This window comes from Mobula birostris, unplaced genomic scaffold, assembly GCF_030028105.1.
Source record: "Mobula birostris isolate sMobBir1 unplaced genomic scaffold, sMobBir1.hap1 scaffold_287, whole genome shotgun sequence".
NCBI lineage: Eukaryota > Metazoa > Chordata > Chondrichthyes > Myliobatiformes > Myliobatidae > Mobula > Mobula birostris.
This window is the reverse complement of record NW_027275927.1, coordinates 368984-391337: the sequence shown is the minus strand read 5'-3', so window position 1 is coordinate 391337 and position 22354 is coordinate 368984. Positions and strand designations below refer to the sequence as shown.

The following is a 22354-nucleotide window of genomic DNA, read 5'->3' as shown; positions in this document are numbered from 1 at the left end:
AGTAATTCACTTTGGAAGGTCAAATTTGAAGACAATACAGGGCTAAAGGCATGATTCTTGGCAGTGTTGAGGAACAGGGGGATCTTGGGTTCATATTACAGTAACTCACTTCCACTGACTCTCCAATTTCTGACATGTTGCTGGTGTCTTCCACAGTGAAGACCAATGCAAAATATTTATTGAGTACATCCACTATTTCTGTGTTCCTCATTACTACCTTTCCGGCATCATATTTCAGTAGTTTGATATCCACGCTTGTTGTTTTTAAAAACTTCCCAATCACTTTTGCGATTTTATGTGCCTTCTCTTTTGCTTTTATGCTCTCTTTGACTTCCCTTGTCAGCCACACTTGCCTCATCCTCCCTTTAGAATAAAGGAGGAGGATTAATGGCACCTAACGGTGACTCCTTTGCTTACATCTTCGGAAACAGCTCTATTTCCATCTTTAGTATCTCTATTTTTCTCTTTCAAGGTTCTTATGAAGACCCTGACCTGAAGTTACACGCTGACTGTGGTTCTTTGTGGCAATAGGACCCGCTCTTGGGGTTTCACAACTGGCCAACTCCTCTCTCATACCGTAAACTCGAGGAATTCTGTAGATGCTGGAAATTCAAGCAACACACATCAAAGTTGCTGGTGAACGCAGCAGGCCAGGCAGCATCTCTAGGAAGAGGTACAGTCGACGTTTTGGGCCAAGACCCTTCGTCAGGACTAACTGAAAGAAGAGCTAGTAAGAGATTTGAAAGTGGGAGGGGGAGGGGGAGATCCAAAATGATAAGAGAAGACAGGAGGGGGAGGGATGGAGCCAAGAGCTGGACAGGTGATTGGCAAAAGGGGATATGAGAGGATCATGGGACAGGAGGCCCAGGGAGAAGGAAAAGGGGGAGGGGGGAACCCAGAGGATGGGCAAGGGGTATAGCCAGAGGGTCAGAGGGAGAAAAAGGAGAGAGAGAAAAAGAATGTGTGTATATAAATAAATAACGGATGAGGTACGAGGGGGAGATGGGGCATTAGCGGAAGTTAGAGAAGTCGATGTTCATGCCATCAGGTTGGAGGCTACCCAGACGGAATATAAGGTGTTGTTCCTCCAACCTGGAGTGTGGCTTCATCTTTACAGTAGAGGAGGCCGTGGATAGACACATCAGAATGGGAATGGGATGTGGAATTAAAATGTGTGGCCACTGGGAGATCCTGCTTTCTCTGGCAGACAGAGCGTAGGTGTTCAGCAAAACGATCTCCCAGCCTGCGTCAGGTCTCGCCAATATATAAAAGGCCGCATCTGGAGCGCCGGACGCAGTATATCACCCCAGCCGACTCACAGGTGAAGTGTCGCCTCACCTGGAAGGACTGTCTGGGGCCCTGAATGGCAGTAAGGGAGGAAGTGTAAGGACATGTGTAGCACTTGTTCCGCTTACAAGGATAAGTGTCAGGAGGGAGATCAGTGGGGAGGGATGGGGGGGGAAAACGAATGGACAAGGGAGTCATGTAGGGAGCGATCCCTGCGAAAAGCAGGGGGTGGGGGGGGAGGGAAAGATGTGCTTAGTGGTGGGATCCCGTTGGAGGTGGCGGAAGTTACGGAGAATAATATGTTGGACCTCTCATACCCCTGCAATTCCCTTTACTCCACTGTAATACCGATATATCTGATTTAGTTTTCCCTCTCAAACTGCAGGGTGAATTGAATCATATTATGATCACTGTCTCCTAATGGTTCCATTACCTTAAGCTCCCATATCAAATCTGGTTCATTACACAACATCCAATCCAGGATTGCCTTTGGGGTCAACCACAAGTTACCCGAAAAAAGCCATCACGTATGCATTTTACAAATTCCTTCTCTTGGGATCCAGCCACCAACCTGACTTTCCCAATCTACCTGCCCCTTTTACATGCCTTTCCTATCACCTGTTGTAATTTGTACCCCACATCCTGGCTACTGTTTGGAGATCTGTATAGAATTCCCATCAGGTGCATTTTTTTTTTTAAACCTTACAGCTCCTTAACTCTGGCCACAAGGATTCTACACCTTCCAATCCAATATCACCTCTTTCTATGGACACGTGGCCAAGTGGTTAAGGCGTTCGACTAGCGATCAGAAGGTCTTGAGTTTCAGCCCCAGCCAAGGCAGAGTGTTGTGTCCTTGAGCAAGGCACTTAATCTCACAGTGCTCTGCGACGACACTGGTGCCAAGCTGTATGGGTCCTAATGCCCTTCCCTTGGACAACATCAGTGTCGTGGAGAGGGGAGACTTGCAGCTTGGGCAACTGCCGGTCTTCCATACAACCTTGCCCAGGCCTGCGCCCTGGAGAGTGAAGACTTTCCGGGCGAGATCCATGGTCTCGCAAGACTAACGGATGCCTTTATTATTTTTATCAGAGCCATTCCACTCCCTCTGTCTGTCTACCCAACCTTTAGATACAATATCCATCCTTGGATGTTAAGTTCCCAACTGTGATTTAAGTTCAGTCACAACCCAGTGATGTCCACAACATCATACCTGCTAATTCGTAACTGCGCTACAAGATCATATATCCTATTCTGGAATGAAAAGCCTTATTTTGAGAGTAGGTGAGGCCGAGAAAGAGGAAATAAGAGAAGGGCATAACATTTTTACAAGTAACAGGGTGGAAAGAGGTATAGTCCAGGTAGCTGTGAGAGTCAGTAGATTTATAATAGACATCAGTAGATAAGCTGTCTCCAGAGATAGAGACAGAGAGATCAAGAGAGGGAGGTGTCAGAAATGGACCAGGTAAATTTGATTGCAGAGTGGAAGTTGAAGGCAAAGTTGATTAAGTCAACGAACTCTGCACGGGTGCAGGAAACAGCACCAATGCAGTCGGCGATGTAGCGAAGGAAAAGTTAGGAAACGATACCAGTGTAAACTTGGAACAGACTGTTCCACGTCGCTGATAAACAGGCAGACATAGCTGGGACCACTGTGAGTGCCCATAACTACACCTTTTGTTTGAAGAAAGTGGGAGGAACCAAAGAATAAATTATTAAGAGTGAGGACATGTTCTGCCATATGGAGGAGAGTGGTGGTACAGGGGTCCAGAAAGAAAATGAGAGATTTGAAGCCTTCCTGGTTGGGAACAGAGATATAAATGGACTGGACATCCATAGTGAAAATAAGATGATTGGGACCAGGGAACGTGAAATTGTTGAAAAGATCAAGAGCATGTGAAGTGTCACAGATGTAGGTAGGAAGGGACTGAACCAGAGGGGATAAAACTGAGTTGAAGTATGCAGGGAGAAGTTCAGCAGGACAGGAACAAGCAGAAACAATGGGTCTACCATTTTTTTAAACCACTAAGCCGTAGTTAGGAATAAAATGACTATAAAAATCACCAAATTCCAGACAAAAGTAATTCTAGTCACACAAGTCAACATGTTCCTCATGTAAGAATGGAAATGAAAAACATTCCAGAAAAGATGAAAAACCACGTGAAATTATATACCAAAAGTTAATTGAAACACTACAATTTCTGAGGCCAATGAAATCTGATAGGGACAAATTAAGCTCAAATTGTGAAAGAGAATCCAAATGCAATACCCACAATCACCAGCTGTCCTTTTATACCTACCACAGCTTAAGCAAAACAGAAAGTTGTGGTTTCAAAGAAGTTGTAATTTTTATTGACCAAAACCAGAGCACAGCGCTAAATATTTCCCAACTGCTATGGAAGATTTGAATTCCAAAACATAAAGGTGCAAATTAAATTTCATCTGATTTAACATCTTTTCTTGTGCACGACCAGTTTAGATTCACTCAGTCTGATGCTGTACAGTTCAAATAAATTTAGTGGCATGGCACCATAATACTTAGCAGCAGTATAAGGCACTGGATATTTTTGTCCGACATGGGAAATTCCTCCACGCACTTTCTCCGAGCACATTAATAAATGCAAGGCAAATTGCACACTATTCCATAAAAAAAAGCTTCCTCTCAACTTGGGAACCAGGACGCACCACACATTCCACTTGCGGTAAAAAAAAATACAATAGGAAAACCACTAGAAGCTTCAAATAAAAACTTTAAAGCAAATGGAAATGCACTTCATGTCACCCAATTCAACAGGAATTAAAACATTAACGCTATCCCGTGGTTGCTTTTAAAATGGGAATTTAGTTGAAAGTCAAAGTTACCACAAAAGCATTGTAGTAGTGGTGCAAACACATCAGGATCTGAACAAGTGAACTGCAAGGTGCTCTCAAAGTTCAAACTAAATTTATTATCAAAGTACACACATCACCATATACAACCCTGAGATTTGTTTTCTTGTGGGCATACTGAGTACTCGGTACAGGCGTGCTCCCTGAGAGCACCTGTCAGGCAGCCTGGGGATAGAAGGTGCTTTATATGGTGCAAATGCTGACCATACCCTATCCAGTTCTTTATTCAATGGAGTTCGTGCTCCATCAAGGACACTGGGGTCAGGGTTAAAGGTTGGAGCACCCACTGTATCACCAGCTTACCTGCCATCAAGGGCAGATGTACAGAAAGTTGGCAGAAAAAGGCCAGTTACATCACTAAGAGTCCCACCCACCCTGCTTGTCCCACTCCTATCAGGGAGCAGGCTACAGAAGCATCCTCGGCAAGACCACCAGTCTCAAAACACTTTGCCCAAGCAGCAAGGTTGATCAACGCCTCCACCTACTAACCACACCACGACTTTATCATTTCCTGTCGGTCAACTTATTTATAGACACTCATTTTATGGACATACGATCAATGTAAATAAGCTATCTTATGTATTTATATTTATTATGTGTCTTATTATTGCGCTCTTTATCTTAGTGTTTTTTGTACTGTATCGGATCCGGAATAACCGTTACTTCGTTCCTCTTTCCACCTGTGAACTGGAAAAACAATCCTGACTCTACATTGGGAGCGGGACAGTCTCCTCCTCCTCCCCTGATGAAAGAGTACATTCATCCCCACACACGGAACACAGCCCTGCCCCATCCCTCACGGCTCTGAGGCACCCGACTCTCACAGGTCCACTCGCCATCAGCCCCACCCTGCCTCCCAACACGCCGGCACTACCGCTCCACGAAAAGTTGCGCTCCCCATCTTTACCCCGGCCATCCCTTCCCTCTAGTACCAGGACCGGCCTCGGCCTCGACCTCAACCCCTCCCCTCCAGCTGCGGGCCACAACCTTCGCCCTCTCCATCGCCAGTGCCGACTCTCCTTCACCGGCCATTTGGCGGCATCAAACTACGCCACCCAAACACCCCCGGAGCTCACCACTGAGGAAAGTGTGCCCACCCCTCCTCTCACAGTACCCAACCCATTGCCCCTTTACCTCAACCCCTCGCCTTTTGCTTTCCGGAGAAAACACAGCCGCTTCACGTTAAAAAGGCGGTTCTTTTTCAAACCAAACGGTCCCGTCCTCCGAGCCGCTCGAGCGCCGAACCACACTGCGCAAACGCAGTATCCTAATTCCCTATTGGTCTACCCTGCCGCTTGAAAGGGGAGCTGACCCTGTGATTGGTCGTTGTGGGGCAGGAGACCGTTCGTTTTTATAAATAATCGTCACAAAATGGCGGTGCGGTGAGGGTGCTCGCTCTTCTCCTTTGCAGAACCCATAAGCTGACAGCGGAAGAAGGTGTATGTGGTGAAGTTGTACGGTGTTGGCTATGTTTCGGTGGGCGGTGCCTTTCGAAACCCAGTTTCCGTAACCTGAACTATGAATCCGAGACTGAGTGGTGTGATCTCCTGTCAAATTCTCTTCCCTCAGCTGGAGGAGATGGCTCGGGGCTTCTGTGATGGCCTTGGTAGTAGCGCTTAATTCGAGCACTCTGTGACATCCTCCTAGGAAGGAAATCCGTGGCAATGTAAATTTTCTTTTTATCCTCGTGGAAATGCACGTTATTTATATAATTATTTATTACATATACAGGGGTAACACGGTATCGTAGCGGTTAGCGTAAATCTTCACAGCGCAAGCGATTCAAGTTTCGTCGCTGTCTATCAGGATATTTTACGTTTTCATTGTGACAGGGGGTTAGGAGGTTAAATGGTCACAGGGGTGCAGTTGGGTGGTGCGGCTCGTTGAGCTGGAAGGGCCTGTTGTATCTCTAAATTAAAATTAAATTAACATGCACGTAGTGCAACTTCGACCCAGTTCATACGTCCTGATCAAGTTGCCTTCTTGAGCTTACGGTTTTTGCTTATGGTTGGCCCATATTCTCAAAACTTTGCTATCTATAAACCTGTCACGTAAATGTTATAATTGTACTCTGTAATTATAGCCCAGTCTCTCATGAAAACCACTTTCCATTCCATTGATCCTGTCTACATTTCACGCTACCTCGGGAAAGCAGCCGCATAATCAAGGATCCTTTCTCTTCCACCCCCACACTCCAGTTATTCTTTCTTCTTCATCCTCCTATCGGGCAGAAGGTGCAAAACCCTGAAAAATGCAATACTAGAATCTAGACACTAGAATACTACAGCACAGTACAAGCCCTTCGGCCTTCAATGTTGTGCCCCCATATATTCCTTTAAAAAAAACGTACTAAACCCACACTACCCCAGTAACCCTCTATTTTTCTTTCATCTATGTGCCTGTCCAAGAGGCTCTTAAATACCCCTAATGTGTTAGCCTCCACCACCATCCCTGGCAAGTCATTCCAGGCACCCACAAACCTCTGTGTATAAAAAAAAAACTTACCCCTGATGTCTCCCCTAAGCTGATGAAGCATGACCTTCTCTTCACAAAGCCATGTTGACTATCCTTGAGTAGACTGTACTTCTCCAAGTGCTTGTAGATCCTATTCTTAAGAATCCTTTCCAATAGTTTGCAGACCACTGACATAAGACTCACTGGTCTATAGTTCCCAGGATTCTCCTTATTACCTTTTTTAAACAAGGGAACTACAATTACCATTCTCCAATCCTCTGGCACCTCCCCTGCAGCCAAAGAGGATTCAAAGATCATAGTTACTGCTCCAGCAATCTCTTCTCTCACTTCCCACAGCAACCTGGGATATATCACATCTGGCCCTGGGGACTTATCAATCTTGATGGTTTTAAGAAGATCCAACACGACTTCTTCCTTAATCTCCATATTGTCCAGCACACAGGCCTGTTCTATTTCGACCTCACCCTGATCAAGGTCCTTTTCACTTGTGAATACTGAAGCAAAGTAGCTTCTACCCCATTGGTGTAAGACTTCTTGTATATTAAAGAACTCTTGCTCTCACAGTCTACCTTGTCACGGCCCTTGTACTGCACCTTCTCTGTAACTACAACTGTATCTTCTATATTTTTACTACCCAATTACCTGACTATTACTTCCTCTGGAAGCTCATTTCACATTCCCACCACCCTCTATGTAGAAAAACTTAGCCCTCCCATCCATTTAAAAATGTTACTCTTCATACGAAATCCTGACACAACCGGAGTTATTAATTTGAAGTGAGGTCACAAGCACAATAAACCCCACAAGTAGTAATGAGCTAATGACCAATAAAAGAGTGTACTGATAAATCCAGCAAACAAGCATTCAGTTTATTGGAGACACAAGAGAGCACAAATGCTGGAATATGAAGCAACAGCCTGTTGCAGAAGCTTAGCAGGTTGTTGGTCCAAATTGCAGAATCTGCTGGAATCATGAAGTGTAGATAATCGTCCCACAAAGGCTGCTTGGCCCAGTGATTTCCCCCAGTAGATTGTCTGTTACTTAAGTCAACAGATCTATTCTCTAATAGACTTGTAGAAATGATGGTCAAGGACAGAATAAACTGTCACATGGACAATTACGAATTGATTAGGATAGACACTGGGGATTTGTTAATCACAAATTATATTTAACTTACGAGAGAGGTAACAGAGCAATGTTCTAGATGTGTAAATGGACTTCCGAAAGGAATTGAATAAACTTGTCATCAAGATTGAAGTCCATGGAATAATGGGGATAGTGAGTAGACTAGAATTATATTCTCTACACTTCAGAAGAACAAGAGATTTCATTAAAGTTTTGAAAATTCTTAAAACTTGTGACAAGCTGGATGCAGAAAGGATGTTTTCCCTGACTGTGGAATGTAGGACCAAGGGCACAGTTGGAGGTTAAGGGATAGGCTGTTTAGGGCTAAGATGGGGAGAAAATACTTTGTATTACATTTCTTAATGACATAGAAGGTGGCCATTGAGCATCAATAAATCTCTGACCTTAAAGGTATCAAAGGATATAGTTCAAAACTGAGGTAAGGCGAGTTATCCACAATGATTCAACAGCAGTATGGTTGTAAGGTAATAACCTGGTGCCCAATGGTAATAGTGAGAAGAAAGCATAGCCTGTATGGTGGTCAATAGGATGAATGAGGAGAGAAAAGCGAACAAGATTTTAGAAGGGTATAGAAAGAGAGTTCTGGGAAAACAGTGTGCATAAATAGTTCAAAGTAACGTGTTAGTTTGAGAAGGAGGTTAAAAAGTAGGGATCTTGGAATGCACAGAAGCACAAAGCATAAGAGCAAGCACATCATAATGGGCTATAAAATACTATTTCAACCACAACTAGAATATTTTGAACATTTCAGGGGCTTGCACTCTGGGAAAGGTTAGAGAATCTTTGAGAGTATGCAGAAGAGATTCCAGTGATCAGGAGCTTGGGTTTTGTGGATAACCCTTTTATCTTTAATCTGAAGCACTCCTTTTTTCCATAGATGCTGACTGATCTGTTGAATGGTTGTAACATCTATTTTTATTTCAGATTTTCAGCATCTGTAGTCATGGAATCATACAGCACAAAACAAACCCCTAGGCTCACTGAGTCCAGATCAGTTACCAAGCACCAATTCACTCTTCTATCCCCACCCTCAGTACTGTTGCAGACTCTCAACCCAAAACAGTGACAATTCCTTTCTCCCCAGAAATGCTGCTTCATCTGCTAAGTTCCTCCAGAAAAATGTTTATTGCAACAATCTCATTTCATTCTCCCCACGTACAAATTAAGTCCCACCAGATTCTACCATGTACTTACACACTAGGGAAATTTTACAGTGGACAATTAACCTATCAACACACATATCTTTAAGATATAAGAAAGAAACAGAGTACCAGTGGGAAACTCAAAGGAGGATGTGCAAACAGCACATGGCACCACGAGTGGTCTCGCTGGACCTGTAACAATGTACTGCCTACATGTGCAGCCCATTAAAATCATTATCAAGGTCATCTGGGCACTGGAAAGGTTCCTTATCTGGTTCTTGATGCTGGTGTGCTGTGCTGTGTGACCCAAGTCCATCCCTGTGGAACAGTGAATTGCAGTTGTGGTCATTAGTTTGTTACTGTATAACACTTGAACACATGACTACTGTATATATTACAATCCTGAGATCCATTGGCCTGTCATTTCATAACACAGGGATACAGCACTAGTGTGCAAAGTCTGTCATTGTATGTCACTATGATATAGTACTGGGCAGCACAAGTCTGCCACTGTGGAACACTGGCTTGTACTGTTGGTTCTCCGGTATGACATTGATGCATTGTGTGATATGATGAGGAAGTTGAAAGCAAATTGTCTTTCGTCTCCCAGATAATCAGGTAACCAGCAAAAAAAAAAAAATTGCAGTCAGGTGACAAAAAGGTACCTGGGAAACTAAACTGACTTTGAAGAGGTAAGGGCAACAGTGACGAGAGGGCGTACAGGAGCAAGAGATGCCAATGGGTGGAGTGGTGTCGCAGCAACAACCTGGCACTCAGTGTCAGTAAGACGAAAGAGCTGATTGTGGATTTCAGGAAGGTAAGAGGAAGGAACACATATCAATCTTCATAGAGGGATCAGAAGTGGAGAGAATGAGCAGTTTCAAGTTCCTGGGTGTCAAGATCTCTGAGGACCAAACCTGGTCCCAACATATCAATGCAGTTATAAAGAAGGCAAGACAGCAACTACACTTCATTGGGAGTTTGAATTGATTTGGTATGTCAGCAAATACATTCAAAATCTTCTATAGATGTACCTAGGAATACATTCTAACAGGTTGCATCACTATCTGGTATCGGGGGCGGGGGGGGGGGGGCTACTGCACAGGACCGAAAGAAGCTGTAGGTGATTGTAAATTTAGTCGGCTCCATCTTGGGTACTAGCCTACAAAGTACCCAGGACACCTTCAAGGAGTGGTGTCTCAGAAAGGCAGCATCCGTTATTAAGGACCTCCAGCACCCAGAGCATGCCCTTTTCTCACTGTTACCATCAGGCAGGAGGTACAGGAGCCTGAAGGCAAACACTCAGCGATTCAGGGACAGCTTCTTCCCCTCTGCCATCCAATTCCTAAATCGGACTATCTCACTTTTTTAATATTTTTGTACGATTTTTAATCTATATATGTATACTGTAATTAATTTACTTATTCATTTTTTCTCTTCTATATTATGTATTGCATTGAACTGCTGATGCTAAGTTAACAAATTTCACGACATATGCCTGTGATAATAAACCTGATTCTGATTATTAACTATAATGATTATGTATTTTAGGGAAGTCGACATGGTCTAGCTGTGGTATGTGGGTACAGATCCATAGCGACCACATCTGCAGTTACTGCAGTTCACGGAAATTTAGCTTAGAGTTGATTTGAAGTCCAAGATTTTGATACTGCTATGTGTCATGGAGGAGGGGGTTACCTGGATATTTTGCCTCAGGAGTCAGTCCCTTTGGATAAAATACTATTAAACTAATCAGTAAAGGATATAAGAGTGTAACTACAAGTACGGGAATTCAGAAGGGAGCATTACAGGAGGCTCAGCCCTTATGCCTTTCTGCTCCAGGTTTTGTGGATGAGAGCAGAGACTACAGTGTGAATGAACATACGGCAAGGGACCATTCAAATTAAGTAGTAAGGTAGCATTTATGGATGAACACTGGTCTCAGCATCCCCAAGCATGAATCCTAAAGACAGTGTTACCTGTCCAGTACCAGCATCAAGGACATCTCTTGGAGTGGGAGGGAAAGATCCAGTTGTCATGTTCTATGTGGTAACTAGTGACACAGGGTGGAAAAACAAGGGGCTCTGATGAAGGAACAGAGCAGCCAAGGTCGGATTCTAAACCAGTAATCTCTGTCGGGATTACTTCCTGAATCTTGGTGGAATTCATGAGGAATAAATTTTAGGAAATTGAAATTGTAGCTCAAAGATTAAAAATCATACAGTACACAAGCTGGTAATTTATCCCAATTAATACATGGCAGTCAAGGTGCCTACCTAAACTAGTTCCATTTGCGTGCACTTGACTCATATCCATCTATCTATCCATGTACAGTACCTGTCCAAATGTTTTTTACATATTGCAGTTCTACCCACCTTATCCACTTGGAGATGTAAGGGCAACAGTGAAAGTCAAATGATTAATTAAATCATTAATTAAGCTCATTCCACATATCCACTGCACTCTACATGAAAAATTTGCTCCTCAGGTCCCCTTTAAATTTTGGTTCTCTCACTGAAACCTATGCCCTCTAGTTTTGACTCTCCTTCCCTAGGAAAAAGACAGTGATCATCCACTCTACCTATGCACTTCATGATTTTATAAACCTATATAAGGTCATCGCTCTGTCTCCTTAGTTTCAGGAAAAACATCCAGTCTCCCCTTATAACTCAATCCCTTCTGTCCTGGTAACATTCTTGCAAAACGTGGCTGCATCTTCTCCAGCTTAATTGCATCCTTCCTATAGCTAGGCAACCAGACTGCACATAAAGTGTAGGCTCATCAGTGTCTTGTACAGGTGTAATATGATGTGCCAAGTCTTGTAGTCAGTGTCCCGATCAATGGAGACAAACATGTCAAATGCCATTTTCACCACCCTTGTGTCCACATGCTATTCTGTTCATCAATACTCCCTCGGACCCTACCATTCACTATGTCCTGCCCTGGTTTAATTTGCATCATTTCACTCTTGTCTGATTTAAATTCCATCTGGCATTTATCTGCCCACCTTCTCAGTTGATCTAGATCCTATTGTGAGATTAGGCAACGTTTTATACTGATTGAAGTGGGAGAAGTAGGTTTTAATTCATGGATTATTGGCAACTACACTGAAGAAAGAAGAACTGTTCTCTGGAGCGCTCTGCCCAGCAGATGTCGGAGCTTTAAGCAGGTGTTTAAAGTAGAGATGTGCAAGTATTTGATTGACAAAGGAATAGAAGGGTATGCATATGGCACACAACGAGCTGCAACCAGCATGGATCAGCCATGATCATTTAAATTGTGGGGCAGGCTTGAGGGGGTTTAATGGCATACTCCTATTTTTTGTGTTTTGTTCAAATGGGCTTCACATTATTTGGACTGAGACCAGTGACTTAGGAAATTGAATAACCCAGGGTTGTTGGTCATATATTAAACCTTTAAATGTTAGCCTTTGCTTGTTTATTGTCAAATTTTCATATACATAGTTGATGGGTGGGTTCTGGTGGGGGTTAATTTAGAAAGTTAAAGAAGTGGGACAAAGCAATACTATACGCTAATGCTAACAATTGTCTGTTAGGAAGGGACAATGCATATAAACATACAGGAATACTTAGAATCAGAAATATAGCAGGGGAACATGATAAAAAGACAACATTAAAACGCTATCCGAATGCAGATGTGGTTGCAAAGTGACCAAAGTCGGTAAATAGATATTCCAAGATAGTTGTCTTATGGAAGAGGAAGGCAGAATGGATGAAGAAGCAAAGTACCACCAATGTTAAAGAATGGGATAAAGGCAGCAGAGGGGAACAGTCATAGCTCAGATTATCAAGAAATATAATCAGTTTAGATGGTGCAATAAGCACAGCAAGAGAAAAAAAAACATTGTTGACAGTTGTTTATAGGTCCCTCAGACAAAAGTAGCAACACAAGACATATGCCAGGCAGCTGTTTATCAATTGCTGCCTTGGCTTTTAACATCATCATCCCCTCAGTATTAATCAACCTGGGTCTCTATCTCCCTATGCAACTAGTCTTTAATTGGGAGCTGCAATCAGTGTGGATCTGTAATAACATATCCTCACTGATAATCAATACAGGTGCATCTCAAGGATACATCTCTACACTCATGACTGTGTGGCTAAGAACAGATCAAACACCATTGCAGTTTGAGAAGGAGAAGCTAAAATCAGATGTATCAGTATTACAGTGGTAAAAGGAACTACAGAGGCATGAGAGAAGAGCTGGCCTAAGTTCATTGGAAAGGGACACTAACAGGAATGACAGCAGAACAGCAGTGACTGGAGTTTCTGGGAGCAATTTGGAAGGCACAGGAAATATACATCCCAAAGAAGTATTCCAAAGGGAGGATGAGGCATCCATGGCTGACAATGGAAGTCAAAGGCGGCATAACAACAAAAGGAAGGGCATATAATAGAGAAAAAATTAGAGAGAAGGTAGAGGTTGGGAAGCTTTTAAAAACCAACAGCAGGCAACTAAAAACACCATGAGGAGAGAAAAGATTAAACATGAAGGTAAGTAAGCCAATATAAAAGATGATACAAAAAGTTTTTTTCAAATATATAAAGAGTAAAAGAGATGAGAGTGGATATCAGACCACTGGAAAATGACGCTCGAGAAGTAGTATTGGATGTCAAAGAAATGTTGGCCAAACGGAATAAGCACTTTACATCAGTTTTCACTGTGGAAGTCACTAGCAGAATGCCAGAAATGCAAGAGTACTGGGGCAGAAGTGAGTTTCATTGTTATTTTTAAGGAGAAGGTGCTTGTGAAGTTGAAAAGTCTGAAGGTAGATAAATCATCTGGACCAGATGAATTACACCCTAGGACTCGGAAAGAGATACTGTAGCTGAAAAGATTGTAGAAGCATTACGAATGATCACTACATTCTGGAATGGTTCTGGAGTACTGTAAAATTGCAAATGTCACTCCACTTTTTAAGAAGGGAGGGAGGCAGAAGAAAGGAAATTTTTGGCCAGTTAGCCTGACTTCAGTGGTTGGAAAGATGTTAGAGTGTATTAAGGATGAGATTTCGGGGTACTTAGAATCACATGACAAAATAGGCAAAAGTCAGCATGGTTTTCTTAAGGGGAAATCTTGTCTGACAAATCTAGTAATTATTTGAGATGGGTAGGATAGACAAAGGAGAGTCAGTGGATGTTGTTCATTTGGATTTTCAGAAGGCCTTTGACAAGGTGCCGCACATGAGGCTGCTTAATAAGATGGTATTACAGGTAAGATGCTATCATGGATAGAAAATTGGAGACTGGCAGGAGGCAAAGAGAATAAAGGGGGCCTTTGCTGCTTTGCTGCCGGTGACTAGTGGTGTGCCACAGGTGCTGGTACTGCTTCTTTTCATGTTATATATCAATGATTTGGATAAAGGAATTGATGGCTTTGTGACTAAGTTTGAGGACGATATGAAGATAGGTGGAGGGGCAGGTTGTGTTGAGGAATCAGGATGTCTGCAGAAGGATTTGGACAAATTGGGAGAATGGGCAAGGAAGTGGCAGATGGATTGCAGTGTGGGGTTTGTATGGCCATGCACCTTAGCCAAAGGTATAAAGGTGTAGACTTGTTTTTCGAACGGAGAGCAAATTCAGAAACTGGAGATGCAAAGGGGCTTGGGAATCCTTGTACAGGGTTCCCAAAGGTTAGCTTGCAGGGTTGAGTCAGTGGTAAGGAAGGCAAATTCAGTATTAGCCGTTACTTTGATAGGACTAGAATACAAAAGCAAGGATGTTATGCTGAGGTTTTATGGGGCATTGGTCAGACCACTTGGAGTATTGTGAGCAGTTTTGGGACCCTTATCTAAGAATGATCTCAGGAATGAAAGGATTAACATATGAGGAGCATTTGATAGCTTTGGACCTGTACTTACTGGAGTTTAGAAGAATGAAGAAGGATCTTGAAAATTGAATATTGAAAAGCCTAGATAGAGTAGATGTGGCAAGGATGTTACCTATAGTAGGGGAGTTCAAGATCAGAAGGAACAGCCTCAGAATAGAGGAACATCCATTTAGAACAGGGATGAGGAAAAAAATTCTTTAGCCTGAGGGTGGTGAATCTGGAATTCATTGTCAAAGTGCACAGCCATCCAGATATACTGTATTTAAGGCGGAGCTTGGTAGGTTCTTAATTAATCAGTGCATCAAAGGTTACGTGGAGAAGGCAAGAGAATGGAGATGAGAGAGATAATAATTCAGCTATGATGGACTGGCAGAACAGACTCAATAGGCCAAATAGCCTAGTTCATTTCCTGTGTCTTATGGCCATAATTTCACCACTGTTATCGGCTGAATATCAGATGGTGACCAGGAGGTACACAGGAGCGAGATTGGTAGGCTAGTTGAGTAGTGTTGCAGCAAGAACCTTTCATTCAGCATCAGCGAGACCAAGGAATTGACTGTGGACTTTGAGAAGGGGAAGCTGAGAGAATTTACACCAGTCCTCATTGAGCGGTTCAGTAGTGGAAAAGGTGAGCAGCTTCCAGTTCCTGGATGACAACATCTCAGAAGATCAATCCTGGGCCAATCACTGATACAATCACAAAGAAGGCATACCAGTGGCTAAACTACATTAGGAGCTTGAGGAGATTTGGTTTGTCTCAAAAGACTAGCAAATTTATATAGATGTATGGTGGAGAGCATTTTGACTAGTTGCACCACTGCCTGGTAAGGAGGTTAAAATTCAAAGGTGTGTGTGTGGAATGCACTGCCAGCGAAGGTGGTAGAGGCGATACAATGGGGTCTTTTAAGAGTCTCTTAGATAGGTACATGGAGCTTAGAAAAATAGAGGGCGATGCAGTAGGGAAATTCTAGGCAGCTTCTAGAGTAGGTTATATGGTCAGCACAACATTGTGGGCCAAAGGGCCTGTAATATGCTGTAAATGTTCTATGTTTCTATGAAGGAAGCTGCAGAGGGTTGTAAACTCAGTAGTTCCATCATGGGCACAACCTTCTCCACCATCAAGGACATCTCCAAAAGGCTGTGGCTCAGGGATGCAGCATCTATCAGTAAGGGTCCTCACCAACCAGTCCTCTTCTCATTGCTACCATCAAGGAGGGGATACAGAGCCCTGAAAACCCACACTCAAAATTTTACGTACAGATTTTTCCCTGTGCTATGGGATTTCTGAGGAGTCCATGAACCCATAGACACCACCTTTCCATTCCTCTATTGCACTGTTTGTTTATTTATTGTAACTTAGAGTGATTTTATGACTTGCACTGTACTGCTACTACAAAACAACAAATTTCACAATATACATCAATGATAATAAACCTGATTCTGATTGATGCTAAATCATAAAGTTACAAGTACTTGCAGCAAGGTAATATAATAATCATACGTTCTTAATCTACAGATAGATTGGTCAAACCAAATGAGCAGTATTAGTGTAGAGGCTGAATTCATGTTGTGTACAAGAGATAGTTTTCTAGTTCATATAGAGGAATAAATGGGGGAGCAGACTATTTTAGTGTTTGTATTGTGCAATGGGAAAGTTAATTGATAATCTGGTGGTTGAGGGACTTTAGGGAAAAGGGATCATGATATTTTATATAAAAACTGAAATTTACTTATTCAGTCTGAAACTAAGTTCTTAAATTTGAACAAAATATAGTACAAAGTAGTTAAATAAATACAAGAAATGCTGGAAAACTTAGCAAGTTTTCATTGTTTCATCTTTGGAAAATGAAACAATATTTCAGGTTCAAGACCTCATGCCAGAAACTGAGTGTTTCCTGCATTTTCTATTTTTATTTCAGATTTTCAAAATGGCAATATTTTAAATTTTCATTTACAATTATACGAATTGGAAAAAATACACCCCTGAAAGGAATAGAATAAAACATAAAAGTTGGTGCAGCTGAGGGCATTTATGATAGCATTAAATCAAAGCAAAAGTTGTAAGATGTCACAAAAAAGCAGTAAGACTGAGAATTGGGAATATTCCAGAATTTAATAAAGAACCAATAAGGAAAGTGAAAGTAGAATCAAGGGTAAGCTATCAAGAAAAACAAAAGCACACTGTAGGAGCTCTATAGAGATATAAAAAAAATGACGAAACATAAGTCATTTATTGGTTAATACAGGAAAATTATATGGGAAAATAAGGAAATGGCAGAAAATTAAACTTTGTCTCTGTCTTTACTGAAAAAGACACAAAAGCTTCCCAGAAATAATAGAGAATTTCAAGGCAGACAGAGTAAAACAAAACATATTCTTTCTATGGACACATTATAACCTTCTCAACTCAATACCAAGTTCGTAACTCAGTTCATCTACAACAGAACTGTCCTGTTTTTTTTTTGCTGTAAATCTGTGATACTGGTCTATTTTTCCCCCTCTATTAACGCACCCTGGCTGGTTGAGTATACCATACAGCCCTACATTTTGCAGCTTCTTGGATTTTTATTCTCTAACTCTGCATATTCCTTTGTTCTTGTTTGTTTATTTTCATTCATTCTCTCTCTCTCTCACACACACACAAACAAACAAACAAACACAGACAGAATGGATGATCTCTACACTCCCATTCAGATTTTTAGATACTACAGGAATCAAGGGCTATGGAATTAGTACAGAAGAGTGTACAACGGCTTCTCTTTCTTATGTATTTTTTTGGTGGCTATGTGGTACTCACTGGCAGTAAATGCATTCCCACCTTCATCAGTCTATCAGCCCCCTCACTTGGATCTACCTATCACCTGTCAGCTCTTGGTCTACCCCTTCTCTCCCTTTTTTCCCCAGTCCAGAATAAGGGTGTCAGCCCAAAAGATCAACTATCCATTTCCCTCCATAGATGCGGCCTGGCCCACTGAATACAGAATACAGCTTCTCTGTTATTGCTGCAGTTTAGTAAGTTCTTTTGAAGAATAAGTATTGAACCAATAAGCTGAATGGTTGTTCTGAATTACTAATGCTGCAAAAGTCTCTCTCCCACATTGTGCAGGACATAGGAACAGTTGTTGAGGGTGTGCTGGAAAGAAATGTGTCCAGTTTCCTGTCTTAGAGGTACAGGAAGTGTTTGCCTCCTGAGAGAAGGTGTGAACACCATCCTTTTCATGAACACAACTTTTATCTTTCATTATTTTTTTAACGGGCTTGGACAAAATAAAGCTTGTTTTTCCATGAGTCGATCTCAGAGTGGTGTGTCCTGAATCAAAATACATATTCAGGTGGGCTACAGCAAGACACCAGCTGAAGAGCCCAGTGTGTGTCTACTCACTTTTCTTCCTCCAGTACTCCCCTTAAACCAACTATCACCTTTTGTCTTGGTGAAATTGTGCTTTAAGTTTCATGTGTAAGACCTTAGGATGTTTTGTTGTTTTAAAGGTGCTACATTGTACAAGTTGTTCTTTGAGCTGGTGCTGCCACAGACCTAAGAACAGTATTTTGATATTACTATGTGGTTTCAAATGACGGTTACTTCCTTTTCAGCTTCTCTGCAGCTGCCCAGGCTTCAAAAGGCTTCTTTCAACGAGCATGTAACAGCTCACAGCCTCCTTACAGTTAGCAAATGTTTAGACAAGCAGCATTAGGGCAAAGCCTTGGGGCATTGGGGCAAATCCTGGGGCAAAGCCTTTTCTTTGGACAATCTAGCTCTCTAGCAGTAAAGTTCTCCCTTAATGCAAAAATTTGTATCTCTATTTCAGCAGTGACTTGCAAAACATTTCTCATTGATATATGCCCCTCCCAACTTACAAAAGATAGCTTCAACCTCTCAAAGACAAAATGTGCTGAGTTTTTATTTAGACATATTTATCTTAGATGAAAATTTAAAAACTGAAGTGGAGATGTGAAATTAAAACAATGTTCTCAAAATACTTAGGCCATCTAAGGGCCAATTTATAGAAGGTATAAAAACAGCAACTGCTGAGAACTTTTCACACATCAAGCAGCATCTGTGGGAATAGAAACAATTGGTGTTTCAGGTCAGAGACCCCTTATCAAATGGAGTTTTCAATCTGATCTCTCTTTTCCATAGATGTTGCCTGACCTGTCAAGGGTTTCTAGCGCTTTCTGATTTTATATCAACCGTAAACATGTCTCAGTAGTTAATATCCTGGCTTGCCACAGTTCTGTACTAAAACTCAACCTTTTGTGTTTAGTCTTGATAATCACAGAAAGATAGGAGGGTGGTCTTTGACACAGGATGTAGATGTCTCTAGTGACAGGGTCCTGGCAAATCACATGCAGTGGCCTTTTATCTGAAGAGTTCTTCAATTCTAACAACTCATTTAAAAACCCAACAGTTTCACAATGATGCAGCTTCACCTTAACAATAGAATGTTCTCCACATTAATTGGAATAATCTTTCAGTTTAAATGAACTCTGGAACAGAGATGATTGTCTTTCTCTTCATGGAAGGCAGATGAGGCAGAGATGGTTCAAATATTTTGTATTATGAAGGAGACCATTCAATTCCAGTCTCTGCTACCTCTCAGGGGAGCAATATCTTAAATCCCATTCCCCTTCCATGTACTCCTCCAAATAATTTTCTCACAAAACTGCTGAGCAATTGCTCATGGTTTGTCTTTGTCTAAATTCGTATTGGGGGTAATTTAAAGCAGTCCTCCGAAAACCCAGCACCAGTTTGGGTTTTCAGAGGAAACTGGAATTCCAGGGCAATCCTACACCATCATGGAGAGAACTTGCAACTTCACACGCCCAAGCACATGGACCCATGAAGTAATTATCATTACATACAAGAGGACTGTTGAGTAATTAATATTACACCAGTCTCCCAGCAAAGAGAGAGGGACAATATCAGTGGTAGGGAAGTGATTCTGGGCAAAGTTTTAGCATTCTCTTCCTATACCTTAAACTGCCTTCCTCTCAATCACCCAGCCAACTTTTTTACATTAAGAGCAAATTTCTTGATTATGATACCCAGTTCTCAAATGTCATTAAAACTTTGCATCCTGATGATTTAATCATTGCAGTCCTCTTCATCTCTACCATCTTCTACTCCTATCTCATCAACAATTTCTCTGACTTTGGCACTTCGCACATCTGCATCACCAGCAGCCATGTTTTTGTATTTAAAGTCTCCTCTTGAAATCATTTTACCCCTCCATCTACCTTTTTCTTTAAGGTCATCTTTACAAGTTGTTCCTTTGACCAAACTTTAATTCAGTCCTAATTTCCTTCACTGTTTCTCATATTAATCCACTTGGACATTTGCTGATGGGAGTGTTTGTGCATAATTATGATAAAGGGAGTTTCTGTATATGTGTCTGTATATTTGCTGAAGAGGGTGTTTGTGTATACTGGCTGTTGGGAGTGTCTGGGCACAATTAGGGATTTTGTTGCTGAGTTTTAAAATCAATTAGTGCATCAGGATTTGTATTTGGTGACCACAAGGAGTAGGAGGTGGTCGCAGTTCAAGGATTGATCTGGAGGCTCGCCAGAAACAATCAACTCAGAGATTCTTATTTTCTGTTTTCCTTATGTTCAATCCTTTGTCCATGTAACATCCTCCTCATCCCAGCCTTGTGAACGTTTTTATGTGTAATAACTTGCTCAGTGGTGCCTTTTTAAAATATAGATATATCCATTTGTTCCTCCTAATCTATGCTGCAAGTTACATGCTCAACTTTGACTACATTTATCAATCACAATTTCCTTTTCATAAAGCATATCAATCAGTTCTGCCAAACATTTTATGATTTTCTAACTGCCCTTTTATTGTTACTGATGAGTTTCAGCAAATGATCTTAAATTCTCTATTTGATTCTTCTTTTCTTAAGGAATTAGTTTTAGATTTGTAATTTTTCAATATGCTGAAATTATGCCAAGAATTATTGGAAGATTATTAATTCATACACTACAGCCTTTTTAGAAGCTTATGATGCAAGTTACGTAGCCTAGGCAATTCATAAACTTGTAGTTCTTTTCATTTTTCCAGTACTTTCTTTTAAGTAATTCTTTTAAGTAATTTTAATAGCTTTAAGTTCCTCACTGTCAGCTCACCTTTTTTATCCCTCCATTTCTGTTATATTTGTCATTTCTCCTCCAGTAAATATTTGTTTATTCCGCATTCCTGTTATTGTTTTTCTCTCTTGTAATTCTCTTTTTTAAACATTGTTGTAGACACCTCTTTGGCATTCTTTGCTGATTTGATCTAATAATCTCCCTTCTCCAACCCATTTAGGACTGTTGATTGATAATCTCAAATGGGAATATAATTTGTGAACATTAATCTGTAATCTACATAATTAAGGGATTAACTTTTCCAGAATGAGTGAAAATACATTTCTTAAAAGGATTAATAGGTTTTGCCCCCATTGTCAGAGTGTCAGTAGATGACAGGAACTCAAAATAAACTAAATCAAACATTCTCCAGTGTTCTGCCGTCTGAAAAAAAAAGCACTACATTCCAAATCTGAGAATTCCCTAGTGCTTCTAAATCCTATATCATGCTCTTCCAGGTCCTGATAAACTCCAGGCACCTTGCTGAATCTTGATCCGCACCTCAGTACCAGAAAGATCGACAGTGGTGGGTTCATGATCTAGTTGAATTATAAAAATGCTCCTGTAGCTAGATAGCCAAGTGAACCTCAACTGCTGTCAAGGATTCATTCCCAAACGCCACCTAAAAATATTTCAAAGTTCAAAAGCAAATTTATTATCAAAGTACATATATGTCACCACATACACCTTGAGTTTAATTTTCTTGAGGGCATTCACAGTACAAAGAAACACAATAGAATCAGTGAAAACCCACACACAAAGATAGACAAACAACCAATATGCAAAAAGCAATTTGTGCAAAAGCAAAATAATAATAGTAAATAAATATCAAGAACATGAGTTGCAAAGTCCTTGAAAGTGAGTCGATTGGTTGTGGAATCAGTTTGGTTCAAGAGCCTGATGGATGAGAGGTAACAACTGTTCATGAGCCTGGTGGTGTGGAACCCGAGGCTCCTGTATCTGCTTCCTGATGGCAGCAGCAAGAAAAGAGCATGGCCTGGATGCTTTGATGGATGCTGGTTTCCTGTGACAGTGCTCCTTGTAGATGTGCTCAATCATGGGGAGGGCTTTACCTGTGATGGCCCAGGCTGTATCCACTACTCTTTGTAGGTTTTTATGTTCAAAGGCATTAGTGTTTCCATACCAGGCCATGATATAGCCAGTCAGTATTCTGCACACTGTGCATCTATAGAAGTTTTTCAAAGTTTTAGATGACATGATGAATCTCTGCAAGCTTCTAAGAAAGTGGAGGAGCTGCTGTGCCTTCTTTGTTATGGCAGTTGCATGCTAGACCTGGGATAGATCCTCTGACATGATAATGCCAAGGAATTTAAAGTTGCTGACCCTCTCCACCTTTGATCCCCTAATTAGGACTAGCTGATAAACCTCTGGTTCTGCCTCTTGTAGTCAATAATCAGCTCTTCGATTTTACTGATATT

General features: G+C 41.4%; 1 protein-coding gene across 3 annotated transcripts in view; it reads right to left on the bottom strand.

The window, feature by feature from the left end:
* The window catches only part of lbr (lamin B receptor), a 60750-nt gene extending 55237 nt beyond the window's left edge, over nt 1–5513 (bottom strand). The window contains exon 1 of one of the 3 annotated variants that reach the window (XM_072250368.1): nt 5308–5513. The gene's annotated coding sequence lies outside the window, so the exon portion shown is untranslated. The remainder of the gene's footprint in view (nt 1–5307) is intronic. The other 2 variants (XM_072250365.1, XM_072250366.1) reach the window with 2 other exon arrangements.
* Between the last annotated feature and the right edge of the window lie 16841 nt (nt 5514–22354).